Source organism: Artemia franciscana, chromosome 4, assembly GCF_032884065.1.
Source record: "Artemia franciscana chromosome 4, ASM3288406v1, whole genome shotgun sequence".
NCBI classification, from domain to species: Eukaryota; Metazoa; Arthropoda; class Branchiopoda; order Anostraca; family Artemiidae; genus Artemia; species Artemia franciscana.
Genome location: NC_088866.1, coordinates 34,514,117 through 34,531,989, shown reverse-complemented (window position 1 = coordinate 34,531,989; position 17,873 = coordinate 34,514,117). Strand labels below are relative to the sequence as shown.

The 17,873-nt window shown below is 38.9% G+C and overlaps 1 protein-coding gene across 3 annotated transcripts in view; it reads left to right on the top strand.

Annotated features, from left to right (window-relative positions):
* Window positions 1-5,008: 5,008 nt before the first annotated feature.
* The window catches only part of LOC136026343 (CCHC-type zinc finger nucleic acid binding protein-like), a 28,180-nt gene continuing 15,315 nt past the window's right edge, over window positions 5,009-17,873 (top strand). For all 3 annotated transcript variants that reach the window (XM_065702853.1, XM_065702854.1, XM_065702852.1), the window contains exon 1: window positions 5,009-5,125. The gene's annotated coding sequence lies outside the window, so the exon portion shown is untranslated. The remainder of the gene's footprint in view (window positions 5,126-17,873) is intronic.

The window sequence follows — 17,873 nt, the reverse complement described above, 5'->3', positions numbered from 1 at the left end:
GAGTAAGGATGAAGTGTTTGTTCCACTGAAGATCAACAATCAGACTACTGTAAGCTTCAAAATCGATACTGGTGCTCAGGCAAACATCATACCAAAACACTACTTTGATCTCCTTGCTCCAAAACCACTCATACAGCCAACAAAGCAAAAACTCACCAGTTACTGTGGCTCAACGATCCCAACAGCGGGAACCTGCCTCCTTTCATGCAGCTATAATGGAGCTCCTGAACAGAAACATAGGTTTTTCATAGCTGGAGGAAATTCTGTTCCTATCCTTGGATTCAAGTCTAGCAAAAACATGAACCTGGTGAAACTTGTCCTGAATATAGATGCCTTAGATGACAGCAAATCAACGCCAGATCTGGAGCCACTCCTTGAACAGTACAAAGAGCTGTTCTCTGGCATTGGGAAAATACAAGGCAAGTGCGAGATTTGCCTCAAGGAAGGAGTTGTGCCGACAGCATTTCCTGCCAGAAAAGTGCCTATTGCAATGCGTGAGAAATTGAAACAAGAGCTGAACAGATTGGAAAGCTTGGGGATAATAGAAAAGGTGGAAGAGCCTACGGAATGGGTCAACTCGATGGTGCTAGTTGAAAAGAAGCATGGCGGTGTGAGACTTTGTATTGATCCAGTAGACCTGAACAAAGCCATCAAGCGCCCTCATTACCCAAACCCGACTTTTGAAGATGCCATTGCTGATTTGAGCGGTGCAAAATATTTCTCAAAGCTTGATGCCACCTCAGGGTACTGGTCACTTGTGCTCTCAAAATCAGCTTCAGACCTCACGACCTTTAATACAATTTATGGCAGATACCGTTGGAGGAGATATCCCTTTGGGCAGATACCTGCCCAGGACGAGTTCCAGCGGAAGATGGAAGAGATATTTCAAGGTCTGAAAGGTCTTAAAATACTTGTCGATGACCTACTTATCTATGGAGCCACACGAGAAGAGCACAACATAAGACTTGCGGACGTGCTCGAAAGAGCAAGAAAGGGGGTGAAATTTAAGAGATCAAAGTGCCAGATTGCAGTCCAGTCAGTCTGCTACTTCGGCCACATCATCAGCAATGCTGGCATCAAACCAGACCCCGAGAAACTCCGTGTTATCAACGAGATGCCTACTCCAAAATCGAAGGAGGAACTGCAGACTCTCCTTGGAATCCTAAAATTTCTCTCAAGGTACATCCCAAACCTGGCAACACAGAAACAACCATTAAGGGATCTGATTAAAGCTAACGAGTTCGAATGGAAAGAGCTCCACACTACATGTCTCAACCAGCTCAAAGAGTCCATAATAACCAACCTGGCTTTCTTTGACAGCTCCAGCCCAACCCTTGAGCTCGAAGTTGACGCCTCAAAACATGGACTAGGGGCACAAATATCTGCGAATGGCAAAATCTTTGCTTACGCATCAAGATCGCTGAGTAAATCCGAACAGAACTACTCACAGCTAGAAAAGGAACTCTTTGCCATAGTCTATGGCTGCCGTCATTACCACCACTACCTATACGGAAGGAAAGTACAAGTCTTCACGGATCATCGACCACTCGAATCTATACTAATCAAACCCCTCCATACAGCACCACCAAGGATTCAACGCCTGATGATGTACATACAGCCGTATGACTTGACTTTCAAGTACCGAACCGGTACTGAAATCCCTGTCGCAGATGCACTCTCAAGACTACATCTTCCAGACATTGATGAAGAATTACACAAAGAGATCGAAATCTTTGTACATTCGTTTGTAAAATCCATACCCGCCACGGGCAGCAGACAGGAGGAGATCAAACAGGAGACCTTGACAGATCACGAACTCCAAGTGCTGAAGAGGGTCATCTTGGAGGGATGGCCTGACAACAAGAGACAATGCCCAAACACCATAGTCCAATACTGGAGTATTCGCCAAGATCTCTCAACGCATGATGACCTGATCTTCAAAGGTTCAAGAATTGTCATTCCTACCAGTCTACGAGACAACGTCTTAAAGGGACTACATTCCGCTCATTTGGGCACTGAAAAAACCAAGCAAAGAGCCCGAATGATCATTTACTGGCCAGGTATCGGAAAAGACATTGAAAGGCTTATCCAAAGATGTGATGCCTGCACTCACACGATGTCGAACAATCAAAAAGAGCCAATGATTCCCACGCCGATCCCGTCACTACCATGGCAGCATGTGGGATGTGATTTGTTTGAATGGAATGGGAAGCAGTATGCAATAACAGTCGACTATTACAGCCGCTATTTTGAGGTGGACAACCTAACCTCCACCACCACTTCTCATGTGGTTACAAAACTCAAAGGACACTTTGCTCGCCATGGAATACCAGCAATTCTCACTTCTGATAACGGGCCACAGTTCAGTTCCAGCGAATTCAGGCTATTCACAGAAAACTGGGGCATTGAAACTCAAACGTCTAGCCCTTATCACCCCACAGCAAACGGGCTCGTCGAGAAATGCGTGCAAACCTGTAAGAGAATCTTGAACAAGTCCAAGATCAGTGGACAGGACCCATACATCAGTATCCTAGAATACGGTATGGCAGCACCAGCCCAGCTGCTCATGAGCCGACAGCTGCGATCAGTCCTCCCTGTCACGCAGAAGCATCTAGAGAAGAACATCGTGTCCAAAGCAAGCTTTCAGAAACACAGAGATAAATCAAAAGTGCGACAGAAGGAGTACTACGACAGGACCGCAAAATCCCTACCCAAAATTCAGGTAGGGTCAAGAGTGAGTGTCCAAATGACACCCAGCAGTCCTTGGAAGAGAGGAACCATTGTCGAAGTGTGCCCGCAGCCGCGATCCTACACAATTGCTACTGACGACGGATCAACGCTCCGACGCAACAGGGTCAGGCTCTCCCATAGGAATTCAGACGAAACAATCCACTCAAAACAAGACTACCAAAATGTAGAAACCACCCAACCGTCCGAGTTGGTACCCAAAATCAGCCCGGTTGAGCGTCCAGCCTCACCCAGCCTGGCAGCCCTCCCCGAACACAATGGAAATATTGTCAGTGTCCCTACTAGCGCTGTAACACAGCAACAAACAAAACCAGTCCCGGACAGAGGCAGAGTGACGCAAACAAGATTGGGTAGAACAATAATCAAACCCACCAGGTTAAACTTATAGAGACAATAGCAGCAGAAAATACAATAGTACTGCGGTACAAAATATTTGTATCAAAAATCGAAGTTTTATTTAAAAGTTGGATTTAAATCCACTTGTAAGTAATTACAGCCTTCCCAAAGTTTAGATAAAGGAAAAAGGTTTGGTGGTGGTCTAGCTGCCTGCCATTGGAATATCAGACTATGAAAGAAATACATTAAACTGATCTCTAGATTTCTATGAGGTCTGTTGGACTGAAATAGGGAAAAAAACTTCGATGTGGGTTATACTATCCTGTAGTGTGGCCTCGAAAAGAAGAAAGTAGTGTGTGTAGACACAATGCTCTTCAAAACAGCCTTGAAAGCTTTGACAAAATGAACCCCAGTTAACGAAAAGATAATCACAGCCCAATTAGCGGGTAACAATACGGAGCTGAGTGTAGTTTCTAAAGCTAAATGTAGCTATGGACCTACAAGTGACACAGCGAAGGATAACTTTAATAACACCCTTCTTTAAGTCAGAATTTAGATCAGAAAAAAGAGACGGATTCTTGTTTTCGAAAACAAGTGCCTTCGAAGATCCTAAACATCGACTAGAGAGGTAATATCACTAGCCAAATAGTCCATTCTATCTCAGGTTATCCCATAGTTACAGAAGTTGTTCGGCAAAGAAGGTTGTGATACATTGAGCCCAATAGCCGTTCAAAAGATGACAGGATCGTGAGACAGATCTTGGAATTGCAACCTCTGAAATTTCGCAGGGGAGATCAACCAAAAAATACTTTGTGTCGCACCTATCAACGGGAACTAACCAATATTCACACGGCAATATAACCTCAATAGGAAGATGTTTGGGTGGTGGTGTATATTTGGGATGACTGGCGGCTCTCCGTGGATACCCTTGGTATATCGGGTGGTACAGGAGGGTCTACGGTAAGGGAGTTTGTAAAAGAGCATATTACTGGAGATTTGAAAACTAAAAAAAAATTCAAAGTAAAAGAAATTTACTCTTTTTTTCTTGGATATCAACTACAAAAGCCGAAATAGATGAAATTAAGGAAACCATCACCCATTTAGGTTGTAAAAAATAGGTTCAAAACTATTTTGTTGCAGAAACGGTGTTTTGCGATTTTTAAACTGTGACTTGCATAGATTTTGGATTCATAAATACATTGCTATAAAAAAAAATATATCACTATATGTGTAAATGTACCAGTATTTCGCTCTATACGTAAATTTTGCTGAAATACAACAGATGCTTTATATTTTATATAATAATATTTAAGATTATATATTGAGAATTTGTTTAACATCATGTCAGTTGAATTTTTATGTAATCTGCCTAATATATTTAATATCATATAGTAGTAATTATACACAGAAGCCTCACTAGCCTTTTACCTCCGGAGAGGGGGGGGGACGCCAAAAACGTGCCGACGACAAGTGATATTTTTTGCTTCGCTTTATTTGTTAAAATAACGCTTATTAGAAGAAAGATTGTCATATATTCTAGAGGTAAACTCAAGTATAAAACTAAATAATGAATAATTTATTATTTTCATAATTAAGACGTCATGGAATTAATTAGAATAAATCTTTTTCCTCCACTTATTGTCGATAATCCACTCCCTTTAAGCAGAAACTTATTGATTTTAAATTACCTAAACCAAATATGAGGCGGATTAAGTTATTTTGAGATGTTTCAACTTTTTGCAGCTGGTCTTCGCACAACAACCATATGCTATGGGTCCATAATCAATTTTGTGTCTTACAAGAGAATTATAAACTATTTTCCTCGGAGTTTTGTATCTTATTCGTCTGTGGCTTATTCCGAAAATTTGGACCACAGACAAGATGTATGTAATGAAGTACGACATGCTTCTTGTCTGTGGTTGGGCCATTGAGAGACATCTGAAAATATCAAACACTATTGCACGAATCATCATATTTATCAAGCATTAGAAATCCATATCCAGAGTTTTGGCCAACAATTTCACTGTTTACCTATTCAAAGGTAAATTGTCTCATTGAATTATTGATTGTTAGTATGCTCATTCAAAAGTATTTGTGTGGCTAGCCTGTTTGAACCTAGCCTATATAATTTTTTTTCTTGGGGGGCTGTAACATTCTACTAGCCTAACTGTGCACTTTGTGATCTAGTCTGGTGTGAAAAACTGCGTTGGATCAGATGTGTTTAAAACTTTGACAAATGGAAAAAATAGCATATAGGCTTATATAAAAAGGTACTATCCAATCTTGTTACAAATACAAATATTTTTGCCATCTAGGCTAGTTGGATAATTTGGTCAATCCCCATAGCAATAATGAAATTTGTCAACTAGTTGACCAGGAAATTTGCCCCATAAAATAATTCCTTTTCCAACTAGTTGACAAGTAATTTCTCTCTAGCAACACTCTTTGCAAACATTACCCCAGAAACACTTCTGTTAACCATGTAGCCTAGTTGGCAGGAAACTTTGCCCTGGAAAACATTTCCTTTTCCAACTAGCTGGCAAAAGTGGTTGCCCCAGAAACAATTCTGTTAACCATCTAGTTGGTAAACAACATTGCACCAGAAACTCTTGTTATCCATCTAGTTGGCAAGTAACTTTTCCCCAGAAAAATGTTCATTAACCAACTAGCTGATGAGAAACTTTGAGAAACTAGCTGATGAGAAAAGGAAAGAATTTCCTTTTCCAACTAGGTGGAAAAAGAGGTTGCCTCAGAAACTTTTCTGTAAATACCACCCTTTGACAAATAGAAAAAAATAGTATATAGGCTTATATAAAAAGGTACTATCTAATCTCCTGTAAACTCTTCTGTAATCCAACTAACTGACAAACAACATTGCTCCAGAATTCTAAATTAATCAACTTTGCTGTGAAACCTCTTTAGATACAACTTCTTCTCTAGAAAAATAACTTTCTGCTCATAAATTTCTATTGGGTGTAGTTTACTTTCTATGTTGGTAAGTTTATGCTTGATGGCACTAGGGTTCTCCAACTAGATGGGAAGAGTTTGCCTTAGAAACACTTCTGTTAACCATCTAGTTGAGAAGTAGCTTTTCCCCAGAAAAATTGTATCCACTACGGAAAGTTAAGTTCCAGACCCAAACTGTCAACAGTATAACCAGTCACTGCATTTAGGTAACTCTGTTACTGCCTCTGAACAGCATAGAGATTTGAAGACCCTGTTTCTCTACAAGCATATCCAAAAGCTTATTTCATGGGAAATTCTACATCAGTATATAGCATTAATGCTGAATACTCAGCCCAAAAGCTATTTGAGTGGTTTTTTTCTTTAGACATCAGGAAGTTGCAATTTTGTTCATCTCTGCTCAACATTTGCAGGGAAGAAGGATTAACCTAGCCAGCAGATGAGAATACTTGACATTGTTTGTTGTTTTTAAGTCTCAAAGTTTTGAAAGTAAGGCTATCCTTAGCCACTTTTATTGGAAGCTCCTTTGGTCAGAATTTTATCAATTTGTGTATTAAATTTTGCTACATCCAGATGCAGTATTAATGCTGAATTTTCAGTTCAAAAGCTGTTCTCATTGTTCTTTCTATAAACTTCAGAAAGAGTTGCAATTTTGTTGATCTCTCCTAAACATTCAACATTTGGGAAGAATTTGCCCATTCCTCACAGATGGTGAAATGAAGAAACAAGAGAGAGAGGAACTTTAGATTATAGGACTGACATTCATTCTGTCACTATTGTAGTGAAAGGGTTAGATAACAACATGGTTTGCTGGGCTTCAATGTATGCAGGAATAATGCCACCGGCTATGTGCAGACACTGGAATGTCAAGGATAAATCCAGGGTTGAAGTTTGAAGGCCAGCCATATGAGTATAACCATCATATGGGTGGTGTAGATTTAACAGACATGCTAGTGGAGATGTGCCAAAATCATCTTCAGACACAAAAATGGTATATGAGAATCTTGTGATGGCTTAATGACACAGCAGTCTCCAGTAGCTGGCTTCTTTTCAGGTCAGATGTCAAAGCACTGACTTTGAGGAGAGACAAACCAATTATCTTGAGAGCCTTCAGGTCTGAAGCTGCTGTAGGGTTGTATGCCTTGGCATGTATGATGCCACAACTTAAACATGGTAGACCATTCATAGATGTTGAAGCAAATCCCAGCCCCATTCAAAGTCACAACCAAATCCAACTGAAAATATCTGCTCAAGCTGATGGACTTGATCACTGGCCAAAATGACTGACAAGCAGAGCCGCTTCAAAGAGTGCAAATCAGATATACCACCTTTGAATGCAAAAAATGTGACATTCCACTGTGCCTTACTGCCAAACACAATTGTTTTAAAGCCTTTCACACCAAGTGAAAGTGCCCCTTCTTTATATACTTGAGAGGCTAATGTTGTATTTTTACAATTTGGTTTAAAATTGACAATTTTGAATAAATCATTTTTTTTTATTTTTTTTATCAATAGTCTGACCTAGAGATCACATGGGAAGCATTGGAGATTTTTCATGGTATTTGTTCTTATAGCAGCCTGTATAGGGTCAAAACTTCAAGGAAGAGTTGTAATTTTGTTGATCTCCCCTAAACATTCAACATTTGGAAAGAAGGATTAACCTACCTAGTAGACAAGAATACTTGACTTTTTTTTGCTACTTCTAAGTTTAAAACATAGAAAGGCTATCCTTAGCCACTTCTATTGAAAGTTCCTTCAGTCAGAAATTTATCAATTCTTTGTATTAAATTTTGCACAACTTCATTTGCATGTTATAAATGCTTCATTTATGTAAGTACAAACCAAAAATGGGTCATCATAAGATCCCCCATGGTTTCTAGGCTTCTTCTGCCTAACAGAAAAAGCACATCATTTCAAAACATTACAGTACATACCTTACCTTCAGGGGCTTCTCAAAATTGATTATGACAGAATTCATAATGCCAGAATTATGACAGTTTTCTTGCATAGGAAATGGTAGGTTAATGGTGCTGGATGTTCAACTTTTCTTCAACAGAAAAAACAGCAAAGGTGGATCTGAGTCTAGCACCACCAAGCATAAACTTACCAACATGGAAAATAAACTATGCCCAGTAGAAATTTATGAGCAAAAAGTTGTTTCTCCAGAGTAAAGGTTCTGTCCAAAGAGGTTTCACAGCAAAGTTAATTAATTTAGTATTTCTGGGGCAATGTTGTTTGTCAGTTAGTTGGATTACAGAAGAGTTTCTGAGGTAAGCTCTTTTTCCAGCTAGTTGGAAAATGAAATTCTTTTTGGGGCCAAGTTTTTCATCAGCTAGTTGGTTAATAAAAAAATTTCTGGGGGAAAATTACTTGCCAACTAGATGGCTGATAAAAGTGTTTCTGGGGCAACATCTGTTTTTAGCTAGTTGAAAATAAAGAGTTACTTGGGAGAAATTACTTGTCAACTAGTTGGAAAAGTTGATTATTGCTATAGGGAAGGACCAAATTATCCAACTAGATGGCAAAAATATTTGTATTTGTAAGGAGATTAGATAGTATATTTTTATATAAGCTTATATGCTATTTTTTCCATTTGTCAAAGGGTGCTTATCCTTAGGCTACTTTATGTTTTTTTTGCACTCTTTCTAATTGCATTAGTCAAATCCTTGTATGTTGTCACCCCCTATGGAGCATCCCAGTGGATGCCCTTATGCTGAAACTATATTCTTTGATATTTCAGTTCCACAGAATAAAAACCATCCCACCGTTAGAATTAGCTGTGTGTACAGACACATAAGGGTGACCTATTAATTGCAGGTGACTTCAACCTGCTGACTATCACCTGGAAAGACCAATTCCCCTATGTCACCTCTGATACTGTGAATCCCATCATAGATTAGATCCACGATGCTTGCCTCCACCAAATTGTTGACCAACCAACCTGTTTCATGAGCAGGCAGCTTCCAAGCCTCCTAGACATAATATTTCTTAGAAGACCAGAATCCCTTCTTTATACTAAGTACATGCCCCCAATCAGGAAGAGCAACCATGTTCTCATACAAATAAAAATAGCATTCTTCAAAGTAACTAACAGCTACAGTAAACAAAGCTGAACAGTACACTTTGAGCAAGTTCATCCCAAAACCATGAACACTAGTGACAATGATAAAAAATATTAAGAAGGAAATTAACCAAAAAAACAGACAATGTAAGATGTACAAAAAGTATCCATCCCCAGAAAACAGTGAAAAATTTTCAAAGAGCAGGAACAAACTTAAAAATTTGACATGCAATTTATACATAAGCTTTGAATCTAAACTTGCAGATAAAGCTAAGACAAATCCAAAGAAATTTTGGGAATATGTCTCTAGCCAAGACCATAATAGACAAGGCATCAGGAAACTGGTAACTGAGGAAGGTGGAGAAATAACCAATATCACCAAGCTTGCAAATTCATTGAATCAGCAATTTGTTTCTGTTTTCACCACTGAACCCAATGGAAAGCATCACTATCACTTACAGAGGTTCTCAGACGCTTACAGAAATTAGATATTAACAAATTGCCAGGACCAGATAACCTACATCCCAGGCTATTAAAAGAAACTGTAGCTATCATAGCAGAACCGCTTAGGAGAATTTTCCAGACATTACTTACTTCTAGAGAGTTGCCAGCAGTCTGGAAAATAGCCAACATTACTCCGGTTTTCAAGAAAGGTAATCGTTCCAAGCCTGAAAACTATTGGCCAATTAGCCTGACCTCAGTTGTCATCAAAATACTTGAGCACATAGTCAATGATTCAATCCTTAAGCATTTAACAGCCAACAAGATCTTATACCCCAAGCAGCATGGCTTCCAGTCAGAGAAATCAATTGAAACAAACCTCTTGGAATCATATAAGGAAATCACAGACCTAACTGACCACAGGTATCCAGTTGACTTGCTCCTGCTGGACTTTGCTAAGGCCTTTGACAAGGTTCCTCACAGTCAACTGCACTCCAAAATATCTGCTGTTAGCATCAATCAGGCTGTTGTAGACTGGCTGATGAATTTCCTTACAAAGTGCAAGCAGAAAGTTTGCTTATTTGCTACAGATGGCAAACCAATCTACTCTGATAAGGCCGAAGTAATGAGCAGAGTACTGCAGGGAACTGTACTTGGTCCAACTCTCTTTCTGATTTACATCAATGACATATTTAACCATATTGACAATGGCATGCACCTGTTCACTGATGATGCCAAACTCTTTGGTACTGCATGCCCTCAGAGTATCCAGCACAACATAAATGAGCTACAAGTTTGGACCCAAGACTGGCTTCTCCAATTTTAATGTAGGAAAGTGCTGTGTATTACACCTTGGACCCAATAACCTAATGGCAAACTACATGATCTACAACCCCGCCATGAAAGTAAGAGAGCGACTAGAGAACAGAGCAGAAGAAAGGGATCTTGGAGTCATTATTGATGATAAACTTAAATTTCACAACCATGTCCAGCATGTTGTTTCCCATGCAAGCTTCAGTCTTGAACTACTAAAACAAACCATCAACAGTAGACAGGCATCTATATTTATAAAACTATGTAAGACTCATCAGACCCCATCTCGATTTAGGCATGTGTCTTGCTGGTCCTTCTTATCAACAAGATGCGAGGCTCATCAAAAATGTACAGAGACAAGCAACAAAATGCATATGAAGTCTAGCATCAACCTCATATGAGGACTGCCTCAGGTACCTCAAACTACCCACTCTGGTTTACTGACGCTTCTGCAGCAATATGTTGCTTACTTACAAGCTGCAAAACAAAAAGTCAGGAACCTTCGGCAGCAATCTCAGTACCAGTCAGTAGAACACAAGAGGACACTCCAAGAAGCTACCAAAGTCAAGCTCCCAATCAAAAACTCGCCAAACGTTCTTTTCTAGAAGAGTCATAAGCCATTGTAATCAACTGAAAGATTCAACTGTCAGTGCTCCCTCCATCCAGTCTTTCAAAAACCAACTTGACAAAGAGTGGGAGAAGAAGCAGTGGAGGTTTGACTGGCAGTCATCAACTCAAGAGCACTACAGGTCTGGAAGACCTTAAAGCTCTCAGATTAAACTCTTATATACCCCCCCCCCTGATGGTCCCATATTTAACCCTAGTTTATAGGTTAGCTTAGCCTAGGTTTGTCCAAAACCTGAAAAAGTAAGAAAACACTAACAGCGATTCTTCATTTGTAATAGGCTATACAACATCTATCTAAAAGGCTAGTGCCAAGTTTTCTTTACTGAAAACTAAATTAGCATTTTAATTTATAGGTTATACCTAATTAATAGATTATATCTATTACATGGTATCAGAGTGAATATTTCACAAGTTTCCACAATCCACTCTTTTAACAGCTAAATCATTATAAAATCTCTATAATACTACCTAGAAAGTAGATTGTTTCACCATTGAATATGTAAAAACCTTCTCAACAAGTATGTGGTTAGCTTGAACATTATATATATACAACACTGACAATTTCAATTATGGTAATAGGCAACATTAGAGCTTAATCTTGATCAAACACTTAAAGCTTGAGCCTAAGCTTAGAATATACTGTCTAATCTTCAACAGAGGATTTTAAAGTTAGAACAACATATCCTAATGATAGACATACTTACTTAGTTACTTAAATTTGTTCAGCACCATCCTGCAGTTGACCTGTCTGTTCAGTGCCCTCTGTTTGCTTGATGGGTTTGTAGTCAATTGATCTTTAAGATGTTGACCACTCAGCAAATGCATTGAATTTGTTGTTGTGCTTCTCCCAGGGCTTGTCAACTCTGTTTTTGAAGCTATTGATGTTTGGTGCTTGGATGGCATGTTCAAACAGGTTGTTCCATGTGTTGGCTGCTCAAGCAGCCATGTTTTCTGGCTTCTAGCTTGTACACCTTTTCTGGGTGGCCTCTGGTTCAGTTTATGGCTGTTTTCCTGAAGATCTTTTTGAAGGGCAGGTTTTCTATATTGGCTTTCATCTTGGAACATCTGGATGGCATCTCCTTGCTTATGTATGTATGACAGACTTGGCAGCTCAAGAGTTTTTAGGTGGTCTTTGTATAGCTTCCCTTTTAGGCCTGGCATCATTCTGGTTGCTCTACATTGAACCTTTTCCATGGCTGTGCAGTCCCCAATGTAGGATGGCCCCCAGGCTATACTTCCATACTCGATGATTGGCTGGACTAGAGTTTTGTACAGCTAGGTGAGTGTCTTCCTGCTGAAGTACTTGAAGGATTGATGGATCAAGGACAGTACCCCATTAGCTTTGTTGGCTGCTGTTTTAGTTTGGAGGTGAAATTTGAGCTTGTCATCTATGATGATGTCAAGGTCTTTTTCTTTATCTTTGACTGGCATAGTGTGTGTTTTGCCCAGCTTGTCCTGAATAACATAGTTAACCTTGGGCAGGTTTAACCTAAGACAAGTGTTGTGAAGCAGTATAATTGTATTAAATAGGCTAGGGTGTAGAGGTAACTTTTGTCTAAATTTAAATGTTAAACAACCAGATGTTTCCCTAGATTTTAGTATGTCAATCCTAACTGGTCTAGTCTTAACCATCAGCCAACCACAACTATCTAACCCTATGCAAATAATGTCCTATATTAGAAGCCTCTGATACTTTCTACCTTAAATTGCATTTCCAGCAAGATAAAATAGTGTTGAACCTCCTGTAGAAAATCTTGCTGGTGGTGTTTCTGGGTTGTGATCTGACATGCTAGTTCAGCCTCTATTCAGCATTGGCCACGTCTTGATTAAATCCTTTCTTGAAGGCTTCTAGTTCTTGAGACTAGATAGTGGTTTCAGAGTAAGACAGAGCAGGCTGAGAAGGACTGTTTAAGCTCTTGCTTGATACAATACAGGGGGGGGGGAGATGCAGCTTCTTGGTGTATTCTCTTGTGATTGTTAAGAAAGATAGGGAGAAAATACAACCTGAGAGGTCATTTTCTAGGAAGATACAAGTCATCATTGTGTCTCCTCTTTCCCTGCTGTATACTAAAGTAGGGAGTTCAGTGAATTGAGACTTTCCTCTTAGGATTTGTCTTGTCATGCAGGGATTAGCTTTGTCACCATTCTTTGAACACCCAAGTACCTTCACATCCATTTTATAGTGAGGAGAGAAGCTAGGGTCATGCCAAATTCCAGATGAGGATAGACCATGGCTTTATATAGTTTCATAATCAAAAATGACTTCCTTGTGGTGAATGTTCATTTTATGAACCCAAGGGCTCAGTTTAGCTTTAAAACTTGAGCTTGTATGTGGCTGAGAAACTTTAACTCACTCTCCACAATGACCCCCCAGTCCCTCTCCTTAGTGACAGCATTAATGTGAGCATCTCCCATGTGATGTGAATGTTTTGGATTGTTGAGTGCAAAATATAGGACTTTACATTATTGAGGCATTAAATTGAAGACACTAGTCCAATGATTATCTGGATAATTTGTTCAGATCTACTTGCATAGTCAATTAATCTAGGTTACTTTGGGTCAGTTCTAGGAGCTTGAAGTCATCAGCATATAGGGTTGCTGATTGTGCCTGAATTGTGTTGGCTGGTGTCTTCTTCTTCAGCAGACGGGGGCTTTTCAGTAGATACTATTCAACCCTTTTCCTTTTGACTCACTCTGTGAGGTCGACAGAGCTATGGAGGTGGTTTGTCTTCTATAATTTGTATCTGCTCAGATTTCTTGTAGTATATCTTTTGATGCTAGCAGTTGAATTATAAGAGAATATATATTGAGCTCTGTGCTCTGTGTGCAAGTATGGTCAGAGAGACTCTTGGCTGTTAGTGGAATTTTGTGGTGTTTGAAGCATTCTAACATTTTACATTGCAGGGTATACTGTGTAGACGTCAGCATATTACATTCAAATAGGCAATGATCTATTGTTTCATTTTGAGATTACATGACCTGCAAAGGGGGGACGAGGGAACTTCGCCACTTGAATACAATCTTGGTGTACAATCTGTGTCAGTAGAGTGTTGACAAGGGAATTTGTGGTTACACAAGATAAGATATCCTATTCCTTCTACCCAATCAACATCATGTATTTTGAAATTACCAAACAGAAGAACAGTTGAATGCTTATGTGAATTAATTTTGCATAATTAGTCAGATGTGAATAGGTGTGAAATAAATTAATAAGGGGCCAATGGAATTTGGTAAGTCACACCCAACATGAAGGATTCTGATTCAACATGAAGTTTCAAACCTAAATTTTCAACTCAACTAGTGATAGAGTAAATAAGAGGGTAACTCATGATTTTAGCTCTCAGTCAAGTTCTGCAGTATGAGCTACTCCTCTATAAAACTTAGGGATATCCAAGCAATTCTTCCAGCTTATACACTGAATTTTTGGGGCAAATTTCACATACAGAAATAATGTCTGCATCAAAATTAAAACAAAAAGCTTTTAGTTCAGCAAGCTTTGGAGCAAGAGTATCAAAATTTATGTAAAGCACACAAATTACATTTCAAATTTGATTATCTTAACAACCATGTTACCAACAGCAGCAAGTTGAATTACAGTTTTTTTGCTTTCACTCCCCAAATTGGCACAAAAAACATCATTGGTTAGTTTTTCACTGTCATAATTTGTAGAGTCTGTGGAGCTTCAAATGCTCTCCAGCTCCCTAATCACACTGTTTTTATGACACGGTTCTAGATTTAGCACTCCATCTGCTGTGGTTGTACTGGTAATCCTGAGGGCACTATTTTTACAACAATGACCCCTTTTCTAATTAATAAATCATGCTCAGCTGTAGATGCATGTCTGTTTATCTCCTCCACCATTGCCTTTTTTGGTGTGGGAGGGCTTAAGAATTTTGCCTTGCTTGAACTAATTGATAGGGGTTCTGGAATCTGGGGAGTTTTGTGCTTTTACCTTATATTGCAGCTTGGGATAATCTAAGGATTCCTCTTTGAGGAGCTCCAGATTTAATTATTTGAGTTATTTTCAAAATTCTTTAGTGAGCAGGTGCAGTAGGATGATCAATAGCTTCCCAGTTGAGTTTCCACCCCCTGGAGGACCACTCATCCTCCAGTCTTCATTTGAAAATGTTCACAGATTTGAGAATAACTGTTTCTTTGGAGAGTTTATTCCAACTGTTGACAATTCTTGAAGAAAAGAATTGAGTGCAGACTGTGTAACAAGTTTCTGGTGATGACCTCTAGTTCTTGAATTAGAACACTGGTCAATGAAGATGGTGACTCAACTTGTTAAGTAAATCCCACACTGAGAGACATGGCTTCCTGCACTAGTCTTTGTCAACTGTAGACTTGAAGGATTCAACACTGGAAGACATAACAGCATAATGCCAGGAGAGTATAAGCCCTTATTAACTTAAAGGCTAGAATTGCATCACCTCTATTTCTCCTGTTTACAACTGCTGGGAGTTTCAGCTTTGCTAGTCATGCAGGATAGGAAGGCTCCTGCATGCTAGATATCACTTGGCTCACTATTGCTTTTGGCAAACATCAAATGTTCATAATATTACCAACATTGACCTTTAACTTATCCTCTAGAAATTTTCATATGAAATGTGCAGTGTCTGCCTGAGGTGGTATGCCATATGCAATGGGGTTCAGGCTATAGTTGTATCTATCTTGTTCTTGCCTGACAATTTTGGAAATATTTGGTTCCATTTTCTCAGCAACAACACAGCCTGCTATGTCCACAGATTTAAATAGACACTTTTGTTTGGACACTTTCCTTGAGTTCTTAATTTTGGTTCCCATGGAGTCCAAGAGTGTACTCAAGTCTTGCTTGAGTGAGCAAAAATTTACTTAAATTTCCTCTTGGTGCTCATTCAATGCGGTTTTTAGGATATCTTGGACATTTGGTTTGGCACTACTGGCCTTATGTATAGGGTGTACCCAGACACTTCCTAATCTAGGATTCATTTTATTCAAAATATTGTATTCCGCGTCTGACATCAAGAGGCACTTGGTACAAAGCCATTCATCACATTGATTGTACTGAACAGCTCTGAACTTATATCCATTACACAGCCTTCTACTGCACTCCTGTCTGAACCTTTAGTAGATATTGAAGTTTATGGCCATTAAGCAGTGATTTTTATAAGGTTATTTGATGGCATCATGTGCCCACAGCAATGTTGTCAACATGAAGCTTGAATAAGCCAAGGCAGGTGATTTTGATTACATGGCCAAAAGATCAAGAGACTAAAACCTAAGTGTGTCCTTATCCAGATAGATTTTTCTCAGTAATTACTGGCCTTAAATTTTTTGTGGTAGATAGAACCTTTGGGGAAGTGTAATTCTCTAAACCTATCCCCAGCTGATTAAGGATTAAAATCCCGCCAGTACCAAAATGCCTCTTGATTGTTTGCTATTGCTCTCTTTTAAACAGACTGTCTCTGAAAATACCCATATAACAGTTTGGTAGACATAGTCTGTGGTGTTATGGAGATAAAATTTACATTTGACAACTGTGTAGATTCAAAAGACTCTAGAGACTGACATGAGGTACTTTTTCACATCTCCTGGGAATTGAATTTGTCCAATCAACACTCCAGCTTGTGGTGAGCATTTTAGTGCAGTAGAAATTTGTCTGTATGTTTATACAGTCAAATCAGCTACCCCAATTAGTTGTGGGAATATGGTTAGGGGATTTTCACAGAAGAGCTGAAACTCTAAATCTCCTCATGATCATACATAAAAAAGGACGCTGTTTGATCAGATAAATGTGTGAGAGCAATGATACAGAACAGGATGAAAATGCTGATGTGAATTGGCGTAAAGTCGATTTATATCTGGCCTTGGCAGCCCATGACAGCAGACGAAAGATCTTATCCTAGTTGATGCGATTAATCCAACCATTGCCTTCTGAAAAACATATTCTATACAGCTGTCATAGATTGCAGCTTTGGCGAGAAAAGTGCTATCTTTATCGACAACTAGTGTTGAACAGAAAGGGTTTTCAGTTGCGCAAGACTAATTGATTGTTGCTGCTATGCGTCCTATGTTGGCTCCACACCGTGTAAACAAGCTTATTTTTCTATATGATAACTACAAAACTTTAAAGAAAAGTACTAGAGTTTATTTCTTGGTAAGTGTTTTGAATTTTTAGTTCTGGCTCCTTAAACTGCCTGAGAATTAACAAAATAGGGAATTTAAAACTTAATTTAGATTAAATTCTGAAATCTAATGCTGGAATTAAAATTTTAATACTATATTTAATAACATAATTATAAAGAATGCTTTTCTCCATAAGATGTTGCTTCTTTTTCTTCCACGTTCAGAAACCATTTTTGAGTAATACCCTATTCAGTATCCAACAAATCTGAAATCCATTCAAAGTCAAATATAGGCTAGGTCTAATGCTTTTTATGGGTCAAGGAACCTATTCACAAAGTAACAAAGCATCAACAGATCTAAGCATTTGCTAGTTTTTTTTATGGTTTCATATGCAAGGAGTGCCCAGGAGTTGATGGAAATCAAAGGGGATTTATATTTAGGGTATCCATTTCTCTCTTTTTGTAAGTGAATTTGATGACAATGTTGGTATTATCCCAACATACTCTGCTTGAAGCTTCAGATTGGTTCTCATAAGGCTGAGCCCTGGGCTGATTCATGACTTGTAAACTATAATGGAAATGACAAAAAGAGCTACTAATACGTGAGTACTTACCTGAGTTTTATATTTAACGTAAAGCTAAGAGTTCTTCAACAGAAGAAAGGCACAAGAATGGTGTTTTGAGACCATGGTTTTGTTGGAAGGTGGGTTCTTCTGATTTTTTGTAAGAAATCCCGCCCCCCCCCCCTGTTTATGTATTTTTATGTGTGACAGTAT